Source organism: Protopterus annectens, chromosome 7.part0, assembly GCF_019279795.1.
Source record: "Protopterus annectens isolate FY-2018-M chromosome 7.part0, PAN1.0, whole genome shotgun sequence".
Lineage (NCBI taxonomy): Eukaryota > Metazoa > Chordata > Ceratodontiformes > Protopteridae > Protopterus > Protopterus annectens.
In genome coordinates this window covers 867381317-867405838 of record NC_056739.1, presented here as the reverse complement: position 1 = coordinate 867405838, position 24522 = coordinate 867381317, and the positions used below count along the sequence as shown (strand labels likewise).

Below are 24522 nucleotides of genomic sequence, written 5' to 3'. Positions count from 1 at the left end.
TGCTGTTATTTATTTGCTGTGGAAGTGTTCTCTCCAGAGATATAGCTGAGGCAAATGTCAACATGGGCAATCTCTCAACTGATGCTCCCTTGATCAGAAGTAAGGAGCTTAAAAAACTCCAGTCTACCATTTAAGCAGCTGTGAGTCATGCTACAGATACTGACTGCACTCACAGTGAGCAGCAGTATGCCTAACACTTAACCTCTTAGTGCAAGAAATCTGGACAAAGCCTGACAAAATGCTGTCCAGAGGCCCCAAAATAGGGACAGGTTTTAAATATTGCTCTTATAAGCTTAGAAACTTGCTAGAGTAACAGCGTTTGTGTTAACATACATTTTTCTGAAGGATGTAAAGTCTGAAACACAAACATATGTCATTATTTAGTGACTTCAGTCTTCAGATCATCCCAGTGATTTGCCAGAAAACCACAAATTTTATGAGGACTAGACCAAAAATGTGCAAACATCTGGACAATTGAGAGGTATACAGTAAACACACAAATGAGTTGCACGGTATTCAACACAACTTCTCCAGAGTCAGTTATGCCTCCAACAGCTTCTGCCTTGGGCAGCAACCTCCTTCCCCCTAGCCTAGGTACAGTCTCAATACTTTTGATTCATAGCCTTATCATCACAGCACTGTTTCAGTAAATTGGAACCAAATAACAAAAAGATGGAATAAAATATATGTTTGTAGCCATGTATTTACAGAGGCAAAACTTCCCAAATTATATGAATTGATTTTCATGTCACATATTATTTCCTCATCTTCTTCACATGAATTTCACTATGGACATTTATCCTTCATCAGCCATAATTCCATTAATGGCCCATCTTAGGGTCTTTTAAGAGAAGACTAAATAACATATCTGATGTTTTCCTTGATTATCCAATTTTTGGGATATGTCCAGCTATTGTGGCACACCTACAACTTCTTCCCCTATCCTTTTTCATTCCTGCAATTAGGTTTGCATGACTTTCATCATTTGTTGTGACTTTAATTCCCATTAGGAGGAGAAGTAAAACCATTGCAGATTTTTACTGAAACAATTCATGCATTTAATCATATTACCTTTGTAAATATGTGTACAGGATATGATTGAAAGGTTAACTTAACTCATGTGTCCACTCATGCTATAAACTTGGTTGCTAAGCTGGCATCCATCTCTTAATCATTACTTAACATGGTTTCCTATCAGTTTCACATTATCTCAACTTTAGACATCTGCCCTTTATCAGATATAATTCACTTCATGAACTTCCTTACAGTTTCCAAGAGAAAATTAGCTGGCACGGTTCATTGCTTCCCATAAAGTAATCATTTATTGGGATAGGGTTAGCTAACATGAATTATGTCTCTCTCAACCATTGCCATTTACATTTTATTTAGTCCTGTTTTCCACCACAGAAGAGAGTGGGACTTGCCCCTCAGAAAAGTGCATCTGTGATTGTCTGTCACTAACCCTACCCTCAGATCATACTTCTCTATCCCTGGGTCTCTGTTACAGCACAAATAGGGTTGCCACCCCTCCATTTTTTTTTCCAGACTATCCGAAAATCAAATTAATTCTCCAGTAGTCCGGAAAACACTGTACAAACTCTGATATTCTGTTTCAGAAAAGGAAACAGACTACTGGAGTTTGTAAATCGGCTGATTTACTATGCTTTTTTACAGAAAAGCATAGTAAATCAACCGAAAGCAGGCATTAAGAATGAAAAAGAGGGTGTTCCCCACCCGATGATGTCACAGTGATGTCACAAAATGGGCAGAGTGTTTGCGGAAGAAAGGGCGGATGCCCTTGGGCATGGCATGGATAGGTGGGCATGGATACGGATGATGCAAGGGGTGTGGTCTTACTCTGATTTTGGCCACAACTAAAGGTGGTAACCCTAAGTACAAATGTCGATGTTCAAGTGCTTTGAGTGAGTGCATTTTGAGATTTAGACTTCTAGCATTGAGCAGCATGACCCTCAGATTGCATTTGTTTGCATCTCTGGAAATCAAACCAGAAAGTGGAAATACACCTGCAGCCATTTCCCATAGATGATATTGTAGTGTTTCTGTGGCTGTATTCAAGCATGTGAGTTATGTTGTGTGTGTTCCCATGGTTTTAACTTAGAATCCGCTTTTGTAATTGCTTTGCCACAGCTAGACTGCAGGCCTCTGGTGTTTGTGGCAGTCCTCAACCTTCCTGATGAGAGACTGCATTTCTGCCCCACATCAATCTGCACAGAACATTGCTGTTACAAATGTCAGAAACACGTATGTCTTATTCCCAGGTACATTGCACACACATCTGGTACTGCATTCCTGCATTTTCATTACAAGAGGCTGATAGAGTAGCAAAATTATAGAGATCTAACCTTTTCCTGATCAGGACTCCTGCCCCTCATTTGACTGTGCAGTTGAACCCAAGGAAAGGGGACCCTTTCACAGAGGAGTCCTTGGACCTAAGTTATGTACAGCAATTATCACCTGTGTCTGAACATGCATAACTTTGTGCATCATTGCAGTGCAGTTACAATATAGCACTGAGTCATTATCACTTTTCAGGCAAAACTCTCAGCAGCTGTCAGTGTTATGCACATAAGTAGAAGTCGTTATCACATTGATGAATGCACAAGTCAGATTTTGTTTTTTTCTCCACTTGGAGTCATTGCAATCCAACCCCACTCCCACCCCCACACCAGTTTCTTTCTGTCATTTGTACAATTGCAAGAAACGTAAGGGATATATAGGTTCATAGGTTCATAGGTTGGTACTAGGCTATCAGCCCTAGGGCCTATACAAGCCTAGCCATAACAATTCCCTGGCTATTTCTTCCCACATTATTTACTTTCCTGGACCCCTGTCTAGCAGGGCGACTGACGTGATCCCTGGGGTGAATTTCCTTTCTCCCATCCAATCGTCAAGGTTCCTCTTGAAGAGGTCCAAAGAGGCACTCTGCTTGACATGTATGGGCAATCTATTCCAGAGTCTGGGGAGTCTCTGGGTCAGGAACCTATCCCTCCAGCATGTTTTGTTTATTGTGATGACAAGGTTTAGATCCCTGGAGCGTGTAGCTCTGAGGGATTGGGATTTCTTTAAGTGTAGCATGTCCAACAGCTCTGGGTTTGACATGGCCTTGTATGTTAAGCAGAGATCGCCTCTGAGTAAACGATATGCGACAGAGTATAGCTGGAGTTTTTTAAGGCGGTCAGCATAGGGCATCTGCTTTAGGCCTGTGATTCTTTTAGTGAGGTATTTCTGAGGCCTTTCCAGTTGTTGCAGATGTCTTGAGAGGTACATACCAAATGGGGCGTTGTATTCTATAATGGGTCTAATGAGGGATGAGTACAGTGGGACAATGACCTCCTTTTTTCTGGATGAAAAGCCCTTCGTGATGAGGTGTGCCACATAGAAGGATTTCCTGACTGTTGTGGCAATGTGGTTATCGAAGGTGAGACCACTGTCCACCTGTGTCCCTAAGTCTCTTATCACACTTTCTGTGTTTAGTGTACTGCCACCTATATGGTAATTCATGGATACATGTTTTTTCCTAAAGGGATAACAATACATTTCTTGGCATTGAGCTTGAGCCCATGGCTCTGGCACCAAACATCTGTTTCTGTAAGGCCCTTTTGTAGAGTATCCACATCATTTGGGGATTCAATAATGGCTCCCAGTTTGCAGTCATCTGCAAACTTTGTTAGCCAGAGTCCCTTAGTGTTGACCTGTACTTCAGAGAAGTAGATGCCAAACAAGAGCGGCCCCAGGACTGAACCCTGAGGTACTCCACTTGTCACTTGTCTGGAGCTGGATTTGGAGTTGGCTACGTTTACAGTGTGGGTTCTATCAGTAAGCCATTTAGCAACCCATTGGGTGACATAGGGATTAATACCCAATTTAGTAAGTTTATCTATGATTCCAGAGTGGGGGATGGTGTCAAAGGCCTTGGCAAGGTCTAGATAGGCTGTGTGGACCACCTTACCCTTGTCCATGGCTCTGGAGACTGATTCAAAGAAGTCAATCAGGTTCAGGAGACAAGATCAGCCCTTCACAAACCCAAACTGGGTGGGGTCCAGTGTTTGAAGGTTGCCAATGTCTTTGTTTATAAGTTCCATGATAATACGCTCCATGGCCTTGCAGATGAGGCTTGTCAGACTGATGGGACGGTAGTTTCCGGGATCCAAGGTGGATCCCCCCTTGTGGATTGGGATAACTGTAGCTCTGCGCCACTCAGTGGGCATGAAACCTGAAGTGAGGCTATGATTAAACATGACACTTAGGTGAGGTGCCAGTTCATATTGTAGTTCATGTATTACACAGCCTGGGATGTCATCTGGTCCCATGGATGCTGTATTCTTGGCTTTAGAGAGTGTGTTTTGTACCTGTGTGGCCATTATTACTGGAATTTGGCAATCTTCTGGTATTGAGATGGGCCATTTAGGGGGTGAGAGGTGGGTGAAGTTGGCACTGAATCGATCTGCCAGGATATTGGCAATATCCTTTGGATCAGTATATTTATTGCCATTCTGTTTTAGCTCAGAGCAGATCTGAGCATTGCCATTTAGATTCTTGACATAGTTATAGAATGCTTTGTGGTTGTCTTTGGAATCTTTGGCAATTTTATTTTCATAACTAGCTTTGGAGGATTTTATGAGGCATCTCAGTTTCTTACTGAGGCTAGTAAGGGAGTTTTTTGCATCCTGGGATTTTCCTCTTTTCTGCAAAAGTTTCTTCCTTTTGTTGTAAAGTTTGTTTATGGCAGGGGACCACCAGATTGGCTTCCTTTTTTGGATGAGAGCATTTTGGTTCTATTTGGGATGGCACAATTCATGCATGAGTGGATGTGCTCGTACAGTGCCTTAGTGTAGGATTCAGCAGTTGAACTTTCAGTTCCCGTCTGCATGGGTGTCATGAAGTTTGTCACTTCTGACTTGAGTAGTATGAAGCTGGCTTTGGAGAAGTTTTTTATGGTGGTTTCTTTACTGGGGGTGGGGGTGGGATGTGGATGTTAAGGGTGATTAGCTTATGGTCAGACCTGACTAACGAGGGGGTGACCATAGGTATGGAGCATTGATTTGCCATGTTGGTAATGACCAGGTCTAGGATATTGGAGCCCCTGGTGGGACTATGGATTAGTTGATCCAGGGCGTTGGAATTTATGAATTCCAAGAACCGCTATGCAAAGGTGTTGGGACATGAGTAGTTTTCCCAGTTAATGGCAGGGTAGTTAAAATCACCCAGTATTAGGGTGTTTGGTTCTATCTTAATATTTTCCAGTATGTTTAAAAAGGTGTAGTGAGAATCTTGGGGTATGGTGGGGGATCTGTAGCAAGCTACAATTTGGATTGCAGTCTTACCTAGTGTTAGTTGCACTTGGAGAATTTCAGACACATTGTGTTGGCCAACTAGCCTGGTGGTGTGAATATCCTTGGTGAATATTGACACTCCTCCACCTTTAGTGTTTTGGTCCTGGTTTGGTGGCCAAAAAGTGTGGTAAGAGTTGTAGCCTGGTATTACAGGTGTGCTCTCTGGAGCCTTGAACCAGGTCTCAGTTACTGCACAGATATCGATGTTCTCCATTTTTAGGAGTGCCTCGAGAGAGTGCATTTTGAGGTTTAGACTTCTAGCATTGAGTAGCATTACCTTCAGATTTTGCATGCTTGTACCTGTTACAGTGGTGGTTTTGTCCTTTGAAGTTTGCCTAAAAAAGGCACTATAGGAGTGGCAAGAGCCTTAGCCAGTAACCTGAATCCCAAAAATAATTTTGTTCTTTTTAAATTATAAAGTTACTAGAATAACAGGATTTGTGGTAGACTGTATGAAGGATATGACTATATATGTTATTATTTAGTGCCTTGCATCCTCTGATTTGCCAGAAAATCACAGTGTTCACATAAACAGTCCAAAACTATGAAGCTTAATCTGGACAGTTGATATTTCTGACCTTCTCACACATAACAACTCACTCACCCTCTACTTCAGACATCAACAAACATGAAAGTTTACATTACATGCACACACCTGCTCTCACATTTCTATTTCTTTATGTACCTTGTCTGATGTCTGTATTGTGTTGAGAGTATAAAATCTGTAATTTTGAGACTATCCTGCACTGTTTTGCAAGGGGGCATCTGAATGTGCTAAGTAATACCTAATTTTGAAGACAGTATTGATAGTTCCAACATGGTAAAAGAACTGTGCCTGTATGTTGTACACATGTACAGATATCAAAGTTTGTTTTGGAATTAGGTTATGGAAATTATGATTTTTTTCATATTTCGATGAATAACTTTGAAAGGGAGCATCTTAATGTGCTAAGTAATACCTAATTTTGAAGACAGTATTCATAGTTTCAACATGGTAAAAGAACTGTCACTGTATGTTGTACACATGTACAGAACTCAAGGTTTGTTTCGGACTTAGGTTATGGAAATTATGATTTTTTTCATATTTTGGTAAATAACGTTGCAAAGGAGCATCTGAATGTGCTACGTAATACCTCATTTTGAAGACAGTATTGATAGTTGCAACACTGTAAAAGAACTGTGCCTGTATGTCATACACATGTACAGATATCAAGGTTTGTTTCAGACTTAAGTTATGGAAATTTTGATTTTTTTTCATATTTTGGTAAATAACTTTGCAAGGGAGCATGTCAGTGTGCCAAGTAATACCTAATTTTGAAGACATTCTTACCTTACAACATGGTAAAAGACCTGTGTCTGTGCACTGTACACATGTACAGATATCACAGTTTGTTTAGTCTTGTAGGATTATGAAAATTATACATTTCCAAAACTTATTATTATGCCCATATCTTTGCAAGGGAGCATGGTGATCACACAAATAATGCATCATTTTGAAGCTGACACTGAGGCACACAACTTCTACCCTGATATGCAGGCTTTGTCTGTTACAGGTGATGAGATATTATGATTTGTTTATTTATTAATTATGGGAAATATTATATTAATCATATTTCTGTGAATATCTCCATAAAGGAGCATCACACAGTAATGGTTAAGGTATCATTTTAAATCTGACATTCATACAAATAAATTAAATACAAATTGCATGGGTGTACATGGTACATTGACCAAGATATTATGCTTTGCTTTTCCAGAAAGGTAAAAAATATGCACAATGTCAGCATTCCTTGCCAAATATTTAATAATGACTTTGATACGCACTATCAACATTTACACTATTGGAAAGGGCAGTGTTTACTGAACAACTTTCACATTTACATTTTTACTCTAGCTCTTATAGTTAAAGAGTTATGAACATTTGTTTTCTGTATGGTATCACAAATGGATTTTCGGAAAATGAGCTCAGGCTGCTCTGTTGTTCCTATGGTGGAAGTAAGCAGGCAGCATTTTTTGAGTTGCTCCAGAGTGAATGAGTTATACCAAATTTATATTATTTAAGGCTTTCCTAGTATTCATTGAGAATAAGCCAAAAAACAGTCATAGGTGGGGTGGGTGGCAGTCCACTGTCACTGAAGGACACACACACACACACACACACACACACACACACACACACACACACACACACACACACACACACACACACACACACACACACACACACACACACACACACACACACACACACACACACACACACACACATGCAAACAAATACTTTGTGTGCAACAATTCTGGGAAATGTAAAAGCTCACCAGTTTACCTATTTCCATGTGAGACCCGATTGAAAACCCCCCATGTACATAGAGAGAACATGCACACTACAAGGATAGGGTGCCCCAGCGAAGACCAGAGTGCAGTGAGGCAGCAGTGCTAACCACTGTGCTACAGCATTATCACCCTATGCTTTCTGTTAATTGTGAAGCAGCAATCTGTTATAAATTTAATGTGTGTGTCTAAAATGTGAATATTTATCTACAAATTGTGATACATTGATATTGTTCAAGAGAGTAATATCCACAGGGGTTTAGTTTCTTGAACCTTGTTCATGCTGTAATGTCCAGAAGGCTGTATCCATTTATGTCTCTTGGTTTATGCTGCAGAGACATGCCACAGAAAACTAAATTAAAATAAATATCCAATGCAGCCTAATACACAAGTACTTATATACATCAAGACTGTTTTCTTCCTTTGCAGGCTAGTATCCTGTCTGTTTAGTTTTCTATAAACTGTTGCAACTATTTTTATGTTGCCTTTGCTTGAGTCTTATCCATGAGGTATAGCAGGGCTATCATACATGCTTGCAAATAATTATATGAGCATATCATAGGATCATAGAATCATAGAAAGTTATTAGGCTATTTGCCCTGAGCCCCTTACAAGCCTAGCCAAGAATTTAGCCCATGTTCCAACAAGTCAGCACCCTATCCCACTGTCCAGCAGGGAAACAGGTGAAATCCCAGGGGTGTATTTTCTGCTCCCCAGCAAGTTATCCAGGTTGCGCTTAAAAAGGGTTAATGAGGTACTCTGCTTTATATGTAGAGGGAGTCTATTCCACAAAAGGTGGAGTCTCTGGGACACAAAACTGTCCCACCAACAAGTCCTATTGGTGTCACAGACCAGGATGAGGTCGCTCATGTGGGTTACTCGAGTGGTGCTTGACTTGCAGATATGCAGCAGTCTCATCAGGGCGGTGTCTGAGATTGCATTGTATGCCAGACAGAGGTGACCTCTGAGGAGTCTGTAGGAGACTGAGTAGAAGAACAGAGCTTTTAGTCTATCTGTGTAGCTAGATGTTTGAGGCCCTGGATTCTTCGGGTGAGGAACCTCTGTGGTCTCTCCAGCTACTGTATGTGCTTTGTGAGGTACATGCCGAAAGAGACATTGTACTCAGTAATGGGTCTTATAAAGGAAGAATATAGGCATGTTATGACCACCTCATCGCTGGATAAGATACCGTTACTAATGAGGTGGGCCATGTAGAAACCTTTCTGTATGATGGAGGCAATATGGTGGTCAAAAGTCAGTTTGCTATCAACCTGGGTGTCCCTGCTGGACAGTGGCATTGTGTGCTGACTTGTCGAAATATGGGCCAAATTCTTGGCTAGGCTTGTAAGGACCACAGGGCCAATATCTTAGTAAATTCCTATGATCCTACCCTGAAACAGGCTTATTACAGACAATAAAAGTTTTGGGATACTGTTAACTATGACAAATCTGGCAACATGAAAAGAAGGGTGCTATTTTGTTTATCAGCAGCCATCTTAACAAGATTAAGCTTATGAAGTGCTCCTCATCAAAATGATACCCTCACCAACTATATGTATATATAAACATATGTACACATATATATATATATATACTGGCTGAATACGTGTTTGTCAACAGTGTACCCAATGACAGCATCACATTAGTAGTTCTATCCTTTTTCTTTCTATACATGGGTGACAGTAGGTCTGTCAGAGTGCCGTGTTTATGTGTAATAGTGGGAAAGTGGGTGTTTTGTGTAATTATGTGGTAAGTACTTTGCAGAAAGATTTGGAGTGAGTAAGAATGTGTAGTCATAAATTTGTTGTGCGGGAAATTTCCTTCCTTGGTGTGACTGGTCAAAAGTATGTGTTGTGTATCACTGTGTTTTTTTATTTTGGATGTGTGTGGTATTTTGTAGGTAGGTTTGGAGTGAGTAAGATTGAGAAATTGAAAGCATGTTTGAGGGCAGCCACGGTAGTACAGTGTTTAGCGTTGCCGCCTCACAGCAAGAGGTTCTCTGGTTCGATCCTCAGCTGGGGGTGCCTTCTATGTGGAGTCTGCATGTCCTCCCTGTGGTTGCGTACGTTTCCTCTGGGTACTCCAGTTTCCTCCCACATCCCAAAGACATGCTGAAGGTGGATTGGACACTCCAAATTGGCCCTAGGAGAGACTGTGTGCATGTGTGTGCCTTCTGTGGAAGGTTGGTCACCGGGATGGCAACTCGACACCTTAAAAGTCCACTGCCAATCATGAGTGGACAGGTGATCTGCTGTGGTGACCCCTAAAAGCCGAAAGAAGAAGAAGTTTAAGCATAGACTTTATTGCTTATTGTGAGTGATGAAAAGCATACAGTGTGCTTTGGCAGTGTTTTGAGGGGCTGGTTTTGTGTGTGTGTGTGTGTGTTTTGTTCTGTTGGACTGTGTGTGTGTGTGTGTGTGTGTGTGTGTGTGTGTGTGTGTGTGTGTGTGTGTGTGTGTGTGTGTGTGTGTGTGTGTGTGTGTGTGTGTGTGTGTGTGTGTGTGTGTGTGTGTGTGTGTGTGTGTGTGTGTGTGTGTGTGTGTGTGTATGTGTACTGGTTCCAGTTTATGGTTAATTCTGTGGTTTAGTTTGGGTTTTATGCAGTGGAGTGAATGCTCAGGATAATGCTGTGATAACAGTGTGCTTAGTGCAGACTGTGTGAAAGATCCCTGTGTGAGAGATAGGTTTTTATGCAATTCTCTCTCCCGAGTGGCTGTTGCCATAAATTAAGTGCAGTGTCAGAGTTAGTTTTGTGTGGGTGGGGGGGTGACTCGCCCTTCATGTTAGAAGTATGTGTAGTACATTTCTGTGTGTTTTGTCTGTGTAGATACGTAAGCTAGTGTAATTGACTTTTTCATAATGTGTGGACTGCTTTGTGTGTCTGTGCATGTCCGTGTGTGAGTGTGTTCAAAGTGATGATGCATTGTTTAGTAGTCTGGTCGACAACTTATTCTCACAATGTGCTTTTTTAAAGAGTGAGCTGTCGGCCAGCCTACTATCAACTTTTAATCCATAACTTGCAAAGAAGGAGACAAAGAATAAAGCTGTTCTCAACTTGAATTGCCAACTGGAAGTCCCTGACAGATGGATGGGTGATGCTTATTTGATACAAATCAGACCTGGGAAAACATGGAGTGAATTTGTTTGATTTTTTTTTATAATTATGTTGAACGCAAAGTTTGTAAATATGTTTATGCCTCTCATTTACTATATCATGTGTGCTATTAGCAGCTGATGACATAAATCTAGTGAACGCACCTTTGAATCTGAATGTACACCTGAGTTATTGCTGAAACCAATCAACAATGGCAAAAAAACACCACAAAAACTTATAAAAATAAAAAAAAGAATGGCCCAAATGACATGCTTTCAATATCCAAAACTTTAATAAAATAGATACAACCAGTAAGCGCTTTCATTCACAAGGAACTTCTTCAAACCTGGTTGTAAAACAGAAAACACCATTTGAATACTAACATCAGTCGCATCACATGACACTTCAATGTTTTAACCCTTTCTTGTTAAGAAGCACTATAAAATTTTCTCTGTCATTCATACCTGGATCCACACCTGTATTCAACCTTACTTGCCAGCAGTATTCTTTCCAGTTTAAGTATCTTCTGCAAATCTGATGTAACTAATGCTTTGGCAAGACACGTAGTACCATGTGACCAGAATGCCAAAGCAGATTTTAAATTTTCAACAATTGATCAAGTTTCTAATTATGATGATAGATGGGGTGTGGAAGATGACTTAAATTGGAAATAATACTGCTGGCAAGTAAGGTTGAATACGGGTGCAGATCCAGGTATGAATGATAGAGAAAATTTTAAAGTGGTTCTTAACAAGAAAGTGTTAAAACATGGAAGTGTCATGTGATGTGACTGATGTCAGTATTTAAATGAGGTGTTTTCTGCTTTACAACTAGGTCTGAAGATGTTCCTTGTAAATGAAAGCGCTTACCAGTTGTATCTATTTTATTAAAGTTTTGGATATTGAAAGCATATGTTGTTTGGGCCATTCTTTTTTATTATTGCTGAAACCACTGTTTCAATCCGAAGTTGTACGATGGATGATTTGCCAAACTCAAATCATTTTCTCTATCAAGGTTTAATTTGTAAATTATTGTACACTGGTCAGATGTGTGTAATTATGTAAATGATATAAAGATACATTTAATGAGAGATTTGAAAAAAGTCCACCTCTTTTTTACTAACCAAACTTGCATAACTTGGGTTTCTTGTTCACTCGCCTAACGTCTGTTATAGAGAACCCTTACACACTTCTCCTATCATGTTCTCTACAAATACAACCTCGTTGCTCTATGTGTTCCTTCTTTCCTCTGTTTTTGAATGATTCTTTTATATTTATAACAAAACATTTCCACATTTTGTTTCTGAAACTCTGGCACCTTCCCTTTTAGTATTGCCATATCAAAAAAACATTGTTATACATCAGAAAAGCATGTTCTGTTTCTTTACTGCTTTCTCCTTCCCACTACCTAACATCAAAGGTTGCCTTTCGGCTGTACAGTTTTTGCATTTCCATTAACCGTCAATTTCTTGTGAATAACTCTCCATATAAAATCTTACCACTCCAACTCTGTGCCTTAATTGTTCTTTGAAACTCATTCTACAAACGTTTCCAACCTGTAAAGTAATAACATCTGTTTACTGTCTCTTGATATCACAATCTTCTTCTATTCCCCATCCCCCCAGCTTAATCTCCCAACCTGTTTTTTTTTTTCAAGTAAACATACAATAAGCAATCAGTTTTATTTCCTTTCCTGCCTTCCCTTCCTTTCCCATAATATTTCCTAGTAATACACATACCTCCAATGAAGAATAATTCCTATCACCACATGGAATGGATGGATAAAGCCCTGACTGCATTCCAGAAGATCCATCTTTGGCAAGCACCATGGATGCTGCATGGACAAGGAATGGGTAAGAGAGTAGAAAGCACCCTATCTTGCAGGAAGGGGGGGTACCTAGGCTTGCTGCATAGCAGCTTTAACAACTTGATAACCTCCAAGCTGCAAGCTGTATACTGCTTGGTCAGGAGGATGTACTTGTGTGGATGCATGCATGCATCTCTCAAAGGCAGCCATAACAAAAGTTTCAAATAACTGTTCTGTGGTGATTATGGTTACGGCACCCACCCTATCAGCAGTATGACACTGCTCCAATATTCTCAATCTTCTCACCTGCTTCAGATGTGAGTAAACAAAAAAAACATACTATACTAAAGGATCCACTACTTCTAACCTTTCCTCACTTTCATGATTATACAGTATCCTTCCTCAAATCGGATGTGGCTTAGTATCCATAGTTGCCTTGAGGAGCACTGACATCACTGTCACCTGTTATTCTACTTGAAGCTCTATACCTCCCAACGTATCCTTCAGTAACCAACATAACTGGCTTTATAATGTATACCTTTTTATAAAAAGGCCGACAGTAGGCTTTTCACATATTTAATATTTCTTTCACTTTCCCTTTCTTTCATCCATTCCCTACTTCCATAAACAACCCTCGAACCAACATGTCTGACTCACTAAAATATATCTTCCACACTGGAACCCTACTTCTAAAACCTATACATTTCTCCATTAAGGCATAAAGCTGCTTTACCTAATTCTACCTCAGCAAATATGAACATTAGAGCAACACCAGGCAAGTCACCACAGAAACCATAAAATGCCTTACTGTATACCCCTTTACGTAGACACACTTAAAAAGTTGTTCACACTCTTTTCAAGCACTTAGCAGCCAAAATCAAAGATGTTATAAACTTTACACTCCTGACTACATCCGTTGTGTCACCCATGTCACCAAAATAACTGGTGTCGTCAGTGCTGTAGCAGATCATCTGTCCTCCTGCCTCTGTAACTGCGTTTATTTTCTTGATAACAGCAGTCATAACCTAAATGAACAATGTCACCCCTGATGCACCCATTTTTCACATTAATCTGCTCATCCAGCCTCAGTATAATCAGTAGAATAACACAAGAACGATCATAATTAGAACAAAATTAATGTAAACATCCTCTTCTCAACATTGTGATTCACTAACATGATATGTAAGTGATCACAGAGATCACGTATGCTTTTGGCATATCACACCCTTTCACTCTTGCCTCAGTGCTCCTTCTTCATATAGATACTTCTGCCTCCTTAATAAGTCCCATAATCCTGATCCACTGAAACCAGACCAATTTTTATACTCATTAAAGCTATCAGTCACCAGTTCTCCAAGTTATCTCTTTCATTGTTCTTTCAAAGAAACTTAATAAGGCCCTCTTACTCTGAATCCATTTAATCCATTATTCTGTTGATACCAGAGCAAATGCTTCAAATTCTTTCTATCCAATTTCTTGCAAAAATTATAACCAGGTGTATATTTTCTTGAAGTATTCCAGGTCTCCTGTAAAGTATAATCTTATTAACTATTTAACTGTCTCATTATCCAAAGTCTTAACCTCTCCTATACTGAAGACGTCTTTGATGTCTCTACAGCGGGTCAATATTACAAAATCGAATAATAAAAAGAGTGAACGCTCTTTTATCGAACACTAAAAGTTGAAAGCACTAAATGTCGAACACATGGAACAGCGATTTTTATCCCAGGGAAAAAAAATCGCTGGGCCATTTTCGGGACTTTGCCATTGCCTCCACTGTGTTGCAATCTTGGAGTTGGTATATTTAAGTAGGGGAGCACAGCCGCCTCCACATTGTGGGGTGTGGGGGGCAAAGACCCCCCCCCCACTTTATTTTGTGTTTGGATTTGTTTTGTTGTTTTTTTGTTTGTCTTTTTTTTTTTTTTGCAGAGCAGCTGTTTTTTTCCCTGGGAAAAAAATCGATGTTCGTGTGTTCAACATTTACTGCTTTCTTTTTTTAGTGTTCGATAAAAGAGCATTCGCTCTTTTTATCGTTCAATGTCGTGATATAGACCCTCTACAGCATAGTGTTTTCGTTTCCTTTAAAACATTGCACAGTAAAGAAAATAATTTATAAAACATTAACATCCTGTTAAATTCTTCCTTATCCATACATGTGGGACTTGTTTTCAATCTTTATACGCTCTTCATATTAATACAACTCCCCTGAAGCAACCAGTATTCTTCAACTATATTTTAACAATGCATCTCCCCATAAGTATATAGACTATTATGGCATATAATTATATCTGGCATACAATGCGGTAGGTATCTGCTTTTAATCTTGTATAGCTTGTAGATTACATGCATTTTACTTTATTGTGTGTTTCTTTCAACAGAGGAAAGCTGAAGATACAGTACAAAATGCTGGGAACTCATTTGTAAAGGCATGGAGGCCTGCATGAGTCAGCCTTATTGTCCAAATCAGCCTTCTTCCTCTTCAGACCAGACTTACTCGTATATCCCTTCTGACTACTTTCAATTTTATGACTACTGTCAAAATGCAGACCTAACTGGCCAAATGCAAAATGCAATATAATTCTAGGTTTCTGTTACTGACCCTTTAGGTGCTTGATGCATTTTTACATTGTACAAATAATCCCTGATCGTGAGTCTTTCTCCACTCAAAGAAGGTAACATTTTACCTAAAATACACAGATACTCATGCTTGCTTAATAACAACAAAAATATAAATGTCACGCCATTTTGTACATTCCATATGTATGTCCAGGGGAGTGATAATTCTCCTTTGCAGGTGCATTCATCCTGGTCTGGATCTTCTGTAACAGTGTCACTGATCCAGCAAACTCTATTTACTTATTTCACAGTTGTTTACCAGGAAAGTCTGACTGGGCCAGAAAGTGCCCATTTTCAGAGGAGGTCCAGGGAGAAAAGGTCTGCAGTCGCAATCTTTCAAAAATCAATTACAGACATTTTAAATCGCAAAATACCATGTAACACTACAAAACAATGGAGTGAAAAAACATAATGAGGAAAAACATAGAACATGTTTCATACTAGAGTGTAATGAAAAACAATAACATGATTTGGAGAAAACGTAATGGAAAACTCATCAGTCATATTTGTTACATAGATTAGTATGCTATAAATGAGATGTGAGACAATTCAAATAAGATATTTAAAAGAGATATTGGAGATTACATGATTAAACACAGTGAGAGAAAATTGACAGATGTCTTGGTATGAGAGAGGGTGTTCATATTAGGGTTATAGAAGGAAGTAAGGATGGAGAGAGAAAGAGATTATAAGAAGAGTGCAAGGTAGGGTGTACTCAGTTAGTTTAGGTGAGTAGGGAGGAAACAGAAAGCGGTAGAGAAAGGTCTGTAGTGAAAAAGGTAAGGTAGTGGGGGAAAAAAAGGAGTGAAGTAGGAGGTTGGAGAGGGTTGTGAGGTGTGACTTAGGCTAAAGGGGGTGAGTAAAGTATAATAAGTTCAGCTAGGATTGGCGCAGGAGCAGGGTCATGATTTTGTACAGTATTCTTTTAGGAAGCATTTAAAGGTGGGTATCTGCTGCAGTGCTATTGGTGAAAACACCAATTTGAACTACGGCTGAGTTCATATTTATCAACATGACATCTTTGCAGTTTTCATGTCTTAAAATGTACAGTCCTTGATGCAGAAGTCCAGCCTCCAGTTCAAGTTGTAGAAAACTGCAGGCGGACAGAAAACATTAAGAGTTTATGAATTCTAATACTGTAACATTGAGACTTCAGCTGAAAAAATATTCCACTAAATTGCATGCAGGTGGTTTAATATTTTGCCTAGTGTGTTTTGCACCAAAATACTATGTTAACACACAGGGGTATTTGTTTGTTAGCTGTCATTTTGCATTCCCACTCCTGTTTTAACAGTGTTCCCAAAACATTCTGGGAAACATCACTGGATGTGAAAATTTGTTTTATTACCATGTTTCATATTTAGTTTGCATGTCTATTATATAAATATTTCTAAAATGATGCCAAATATTTTTAGCCTACTGATACAGGATTGTACCCTTTTCCATTTGTGAATAGTTGATTTGTGAGAGTTGGATATATTGCTTTGTAAAATGGAATATAGGTGTCTGTTGTCAGTGAGAAGCAGCTTTAGTTTTATTTCCTTATCTTTGTAATTGAAAAATATCAACTTTTTCACTTATGCAATGTAACACCTGCTATTCAAGAAACTAGGCAATCAACATTAGCGAGGCTGAAATATGGATACTGTCATCAGTACTGACCAATCAGAGGATGACAGTGGCACAGGCTATCCAATGTGGGAGGTGGGGGTCTAGTATGAGTCACTATTATATTAGATAGCTGGCACTGTACATCAAGCTATCAAGACAGCACAATGTCAGGGTGCAGTTCTTAAACAGATCCACTGTGCAACTCCTCCCTTCTATTACTCAATGGCTTCATTGGTTGCCCAGCTCAGCATGCGTCCTTCACTCCATTCAGAGGGCTGGAGGACCTTGTAGCATGCAGATTAGGTGAAATGAGCATGTAAGGTTCTGAGATGATATCAGATTTTATCCCCATTTGAGGACCGGGGTTGTAGACCACTGTTGCTGTTGGAGGACAGGGAGAACTGACCACTGTCAGGATGGGTAGGCTTCATTAGAGTCCCTGATTACTGCAGACCCAAGTGTGGGACTGTAGAAGGCATTCTGATTCTTTCTAGACTGGATTTAGTTAGGGTAAATGCTTTTGATTGACACCAAGTGAGGGGAAGGGTTAAGAAGATTCTGATCACTATGGTAAATTCCACTTATTGCCACAGCGGGAGGTACCACATTTCTATGGTTAAACATCAGTGCCCTTTTTTCTTTAGTGTTATTTGTGGAACAGACTAGGGATTTTAACCTAACTGCCACTACTTCACAAGTTTGAGGACCTTTATCTATTTTCAGAGTGTTGGCAGTACATGATTGTGAGGAGGAAAGTTACTGAATTAGAATCCTCCATATTTGTTAATCAATCACAGAAAATTAGTACCCCAGTGCCACTGAAATATTAAAAAACAATCAGGACAGTAGATAGTTACAGAATGACAACATTTTAAATTTCAGGATTATCTTTCCCTGTACTGCAGCAACATACCTCTCACCTTTGGGCATTAAAAATCATTGTAACAAGCTTTTGGCCTTTAAAAATCATGACAGAAAACTATAAAAAGGACCACTGTCATATGGTGCAAAATCGATCACTAGGTTATAGATTCCCTACAGATACCATTTGGATAGGATTAATATAAATATTTTATAAATATTTAATAATATAGCTACCATAAACAGGCCTAACTTTATGAGGAAAATCAGTAAATCTAAAGATGCAAAGTTAAATCTGAGGGTCAAAGTCACAGCTGCATAACTAAATCATATAGCAGCTGAGCTCTATGTAGCCGGTAGTGACTTGTCTCTCACACACACACACACACACACACACACACACACACACACACACACACACACACACACACACACACACACACACACACACACACACACACACACGCACACACGGTCTTATTGGGGACTTGGAGAGAAAGGGAGAAACCAGCCCCAGACTGACAGTGACCTCTGTCTGTTCTTAAGGGAAATTGTACTTTACTGCGTGTGTATTTGTTATCCTTTCCCTATATGGATGCCCCTCACTGGTGTTAGTGGTGAGGACTGAGGCTCCTTGATTGCCAGGCCAGTGCATGGGCGTCACATATGTAAAAACTTACCATACATAAAAACTTACTATAACCACCAAGCTGACCAACAATAAGTGTATGCCAAGGTCTTTTTAGAAAAGACTGGTTTTATAATTAATTAAATATGTGAAAAAGGTTGAAACTTATGTTCAGGACATCACAGATGTACTGTGTCATTTGGAAGAAGTTATTTGACAACATGATTATTTTTGGATCACAATAGATGTTGATGCATTTGTACTCGTTGGAATGGAGGCAATGGAGTATTTTTAGGTAGCAACCCTACTTCTTCATATGCTTTATTTGGTACACACACACACACACACACACACACACACACACACACACACACACACACACACACACACACACACACACACACACACACACACACACACACACACACACACACACACACAGGGTCTATATTATGAAGTTGAACGATCAAAAGAGCGAGCGCTCTTTTATCGAACACTAAAAGTCGAAAGTGCTGAATGATGACCACACGGAGCAGCAATTTTTTTCCCAGGGAAAAAAATCGCTGGGCTGTTATCATGACTTTGTCATTTCCTCTGCTGTGGTGCGATCTTGGAGTTGGCATATTTAAGTAGGGGGGGTGTGGGAGGAAAAAATCACTGTTCTGTGTGTTCAACATTTACTGCTTTTGGTTTTTCACATGCACACGCACATGCACACACACACACACACACACACACACACACACACACACACACACACACACACACACACACACACACACACACACACACACACACACACACACACACACACACACACACACACACACACTCATGATATAAATCATCTTTCAGAATAAAATCCCTGTACCCTAGAATGCTTTTATTAATGACTTCAGCAGCATGTGCATGCCGTATTACATTCACATTTGTTTTTTAAATACCAGTCTAAACATTATCCTAGTTGTCTTTTTTCCAGTTTGACCACAGGGTGGCAGACATGTAACGTACAAAGTCAAAAGCTTTGCTTGCTTTGCTGGAATTTGCATGTAAAATTTTGTAACAAACATTCTCTTTCCAGACAGAAAGAAGAGCTACACAATGGTTACAATATATTCTAAATTTGCTGTTTGAAAATGTAAATGTAAACTAACTTGTTTCATCAATGTTATTATCATGTTAAAACAATTGTTAAAATAGCCTTGTGTATTGATAAAAAGGGTCTAATCTATTTTTTAAGTCCTTCTGCCTCTGTTTTTATATTATGTTAGGGATGTCTGTTAACCTGTTCAAAGATCTTGGGAAAATCTTTAAAACAAGCTGCTAGGTTTATTTATTCTTTCTTGGTCAACAAAGACTAGATTTTTAATCTGTGGTCATAAATAACATAACCCTGCAAACTAACATGCATGAAACAGTTGTCATTAAACAGCACAATCCTTTGCACCAAAACATTTCCTGTCTTTATAAAAGTTGCTAAAAAGATACAGCGAAGTACTGAAGTATCATACTATATATGCTAACAATATCAAGGCAGCAGGCACTGGCAATTTTTTCCACAAAACTTTAAAAGTACCAGCTGTACAAGATTATGTAGTCTACGTCTTTGTGTAAAGCACTGTCTGATCAGCGCAGAATCTCATGTCCTACCTTTGTGCATAGTCCTTATAGGGTTTTGCTGGGTGCTCTGACTTCCTTCCACATCCTCAAGATGTGCTCCACATCGGAGAGATGTGCCATTAGAGGTGTGTGTGTGTGTGTGTGTGTGTGTGTGTGTGTGTGTGTGTGTGTGTGTGTGTGTGTGTGTGTGTGTGTGTGTGTGTGTGTGTGTGTGTGTGTGTGTGTGTGCGTGTGTGTGTGTGCGTGTGTGTGCGTGTGTGTGTGTGTGTGTGTGTGTGTGTGTGTGTGTGTGTGTGTGTGTGTGTGTGTGTGCGTGCGTGTGCGATCTTGCAGAATTCTCTCATCCTTTTCTGTACAGGTGTGTTTCTCTATGTTTTGATTGCTACTTTCCAGGATAGACAGTGGCTCCCTATTGATGGTACATAGGTAAAAGTGGGTATGGAAGAAATATATTTTTTTAATCATAATTATTTCTGAGGTTACAGAATGCTGCTGTAAGTTAGACTACTTATGCCTTAAATACTTAGCAAACTCAAAAAAGATACGAAGGATAAGGTGCCAGCAAACTAAAAAAAAGATAAGAAGGATAAGGTGCCACGTTTGCCCAGTAATAAATATAATGCAGTGCTGCTTTATGTGGGTAGGTTAAGTCTTGTTTTATAAAATATACCTATAGGTGACACAGCACCAAGCATCAGTCCTGGATTTGCATGCATATTGGTGATACAGCACCAAGCATCAGTCCTGGATCTGTATGCATATCGGTGATACAGCACCAAGCATCAGTCCTGGATCTGTATGCATATAGGTGACACAGCAGCGAGCATCAGACCTGGATCTGTATGCATATAGGTGACACAGCACTGAGCATCAGACCAGGATCTGTATGCATATAGGTGACAAAGCACAAAGCATCAGACCTGGATCTGTATGCATATCGGTGATATAGCACCAAGCATCAGTCCTGGATCTGTATGCATATAAGTGACACAGCACCGAGCATCAGTCCTGGATCTGTATGCATATAGGTGACACAGCACCAAGCATCAGACCTGGATCTGTATGGTTATAGGTGATACAGCACCAAGCATCAGACCTGGATCTGTATTCATATAGGTGATACAGCACAGAACATCAGACCAGGATCTGTATGCATATAGGTGACATAGCACAAAGCATCAGACCTGGGTCTGTATGCATATCGGTGATACAGCACCAAGCATCAGTCCTGGATCTGTATGCATATAAGTGACACAGCACCGAGCATCAGACCTGGATCTGTATGCATATAGGTGACACAGCACAAAGCATCAGACCTGGATCTGTATGGCTATAGGTGATACAGCACCAAGCTTCAGACCAGGATCTGTATGCATAGAGATGACACAGCACCGAGCATCGGATCTGAATCTGCATGGTTATTACTGTGCACCACATAACAGTGTGTGTTGTTGCTTTATACTGTTATAGCTTTACAAAAAAATCTTAACTTTCTTTAGATACCCCATTTAGCTCTCTTAAATTGACAAGAGGCATTACTTCTCAAGAACTAAACATTTCTGAGCATATCAAAAGGTAATAATTCTGGGGAAAACAGTGTACTGCAATTGCCAACATACAACAAACAGCTGCATAAAGACATTTATACGCTTAGACAAGATACTCGGGGGATAAACAAGCTATGTTTCATGCTGTTCATGGCATTTACTAATGAGCAAGACTTCTTCTGGAGCTCAGTTCAGCCTAAGCTTCTCATCTTTCACTTTCTGTTCTTCATAAAATAAATTAAGCTTACAATTCAGGATTATAAATCAGAAAAACGCATGCAATTTTTAAATTTGTTAATTTACTGTAATTAAAAGATATGGCTATGCCTTTTTTGTAATTTGCTAGAACAGGTAGTCTGTCTAAATCTACAGGGAGATAATGAAAAATAAAGTGTACTGCAAGGAGTTGTGAGGGTTACAATTAAAAATCTTATGAAATGATTTGATGTTGACATAGTGATTTATTTTCTGGCAGTTGGCTCAGAGGTTTAAGGCTGTAGCCGCAGCTCCTATGACACAATTTCACACTGAGCTAATCGAAGGAAGGACACTGAGCAAACTCGGATCTATAATATATAACATTAAGTATCCTGTTTTTTTGCTTATTTTTTCGAGTTATTTATAGCACTTTGCCTACTGTATATTTTTCTAGCTAGTTTCACTGTGTGTGAGGTATTAACTGGAAATTGTCCACTTTTATTAAGCATCTGTTGGGTTGTTTGTTTCTGATAACTTTTTGCAGTTAAACGCTTTCTCTAGAGGCTCCTTTAGCTGTTGAAAACTTTCATTTAAAGGCTCACTGCTGCTTTTCTGCTGTGAGAAACATTTCTGCAGTTTGTTTCTAAGTAGTGTGGATATTTGTAGCATTGTCCATATTCAGGCTTGTGTTTGGGCCTAGTGTTTGTGGAGGCTGTGTGTCTGAGCACATATTCAGAGACATCTTGGTTTAGCCAAAGCCATCAGGCATTTCAGTGAGAGAGAATTGTTTAAGGTCATTGGCTGACTGAGGTCACCTGGACTACAGCTTAGACTAAGCACCTCATTGGTTCTTTTGAGCTTTTTGTTTCTTAAAAGTTCAACTTTCTGTTACCTAAGAAGTCAAGTTGTGAGTGTTTCTGCCATTTCACACTGAGCTAATCGAAGGAAGGACACTGAGCAAACTCAGATCTATAATATATAACATTAAGTATCCTGTTTTTTTGCTTATTTTTTCGAGTTATTTATAGCACTTTTCTAGCTAGTTTCACTGTGTGTGAGGTATTAACTGGAAATTGTCCACTTTTATTAAGCATCTGTTGGGTTGTTTGTTTCTGATAACTTGTTGCAGTTAAATGCTTTCTCTAGAGGCTCCTTTAGCTGTTTAAAACTTTCATTTAAATGCTCACTGCTGCTTTTCTGCTGTGAGAAACATTTCTGCAGTTTGTTTCCCACCCTCCTTCCCTATTGGTATGGTATTCTTATAGTTGGTGGCTTTGCAGTTGCCCGCCCCTACTGTAAATTTGATCTGGGAACCACCTCCCAGTCTAGTGTCATTACCTCATTCTACCCAATACAGGGAGAACATTTGAGAAGGTCAATCAGCTTAGTTTCTGCTACTCCTTTCTCTCTTTCCACTATAAAAAAAAAATTCTAAGCTTGTTTCCTGCCTTTCCTGTGGGTAGTCTAGTCTGGATATAGATTTGCTGTGTCCAGGACTATTTGTAGGCTTCTAGGCCCCCAAGCCTTTCTGTGTTGGAGGGAAGCCTTCTAGCTTAATTTTGTTTCTTAGAACTAGCCAGTTTTTTGTTTCAGCACTCAAGTCTGTTTCTTTGAGCTCAGCACTTGTTCAGAACTTATTGTAATCACTAAATAAGCTACAAATTACTACAGCACTCAACTTTCCTCACTGTCTAGAGGAAAACAGCTTCTAGTACTTAACAAATAAGCACCTATCCAGGCATGTCTAAGGGTCAGCTCCCGGTGTTTTCTCCTGTCTACCTGATGAATCTGGGCATCATGGGGCAATGCAGTAATTGCCTCATGTACACAGACAACCCTCTCCTCCTACCACCCAACACTACAACCTGTGAGAGATGCACTTATATAGCCAAACTGGAAGCAAAGCTCTCTTCACCCAAGACTGGACTAGACAGTCAAGAGGAGAAGGTAAACACTTGCACCACACCACACTCAGCACATAGTCCCTCAAAACCTACACCACCAAAACACACACATAGAAACACAAAACACACACCTACATTCGTGGATGCTCTCAGTAAAAACCTGGCCAAGCAACAGGGACCTCCAAAGCAGAAACACAAGCAACCTCCACCCCCAACACAACCCAAATGATACATAGCCCACAAACTCAGTTTGCCACTCAACCACAGCCCATAAGACATAACAACGTACCCAACACTCTAATCATAGGTGACTCTATAGTCAGGCACACTGATGTTCCACTCGCCAGGCTAAACAAGGAGAAAGTTACTGTCAGCTGCCTGTCGGGTGCCAGGATCCGCCACATAATGCATGCACTCAGGTCACTCCACAACAAGTACAAATATGACTCTGTCATTATCCATGTTGGTGTGAATGACCTGAGACATACCTCCTTGGACTACATGAAAAGGGACATGGAGGAGTTGTCCGATCTTGTAGCCCAGGCAGGTATGACCCTAGCCCTGAGTAGCATACTGCCATCACCCAGAATGATACCACAGTACAAGGACAAAATGATTGACTTCATCAATTGGCTAAGCTTCTGGTGTCATTCTAAGGGGATCCAGTATCTGTCTGCCTGGGATGACATGATAGACAAAACACGATGCTTTGCCAGAGATGGCCTGCACCTGTCACCCCTGGGATTCTGGATACTGGCTAAGGCTCTAGCCACCCCTGTAGTGCCTTTTTTAGGCAAGGTTCAAATGACAAAGTCACCACCCTAACAGGTACAGGCAAGAAGAATTTGAGGGTATTGCTACTCAATGCTAGAAGTCTAAACCTCAAAATGCACTCACTCGAGGCACTCCTTAAAATGGAGAACATCGACATCTGTGCAGTGACAGAGACCTG

General features: G+C 39.9%; 1 protein-coding gene across 15 annotated transcripts in view; it reads left to right on the top strand.

The window, feature by feature from the left end:
- Positions 1-24522, top strand: part of CADPS (calcium dependent secretion activator) — a 2296269-nt gene that overhangs the window by 1450778 nt on the left and 820969 nt on the right. The window lies entirely within an intron of this gene.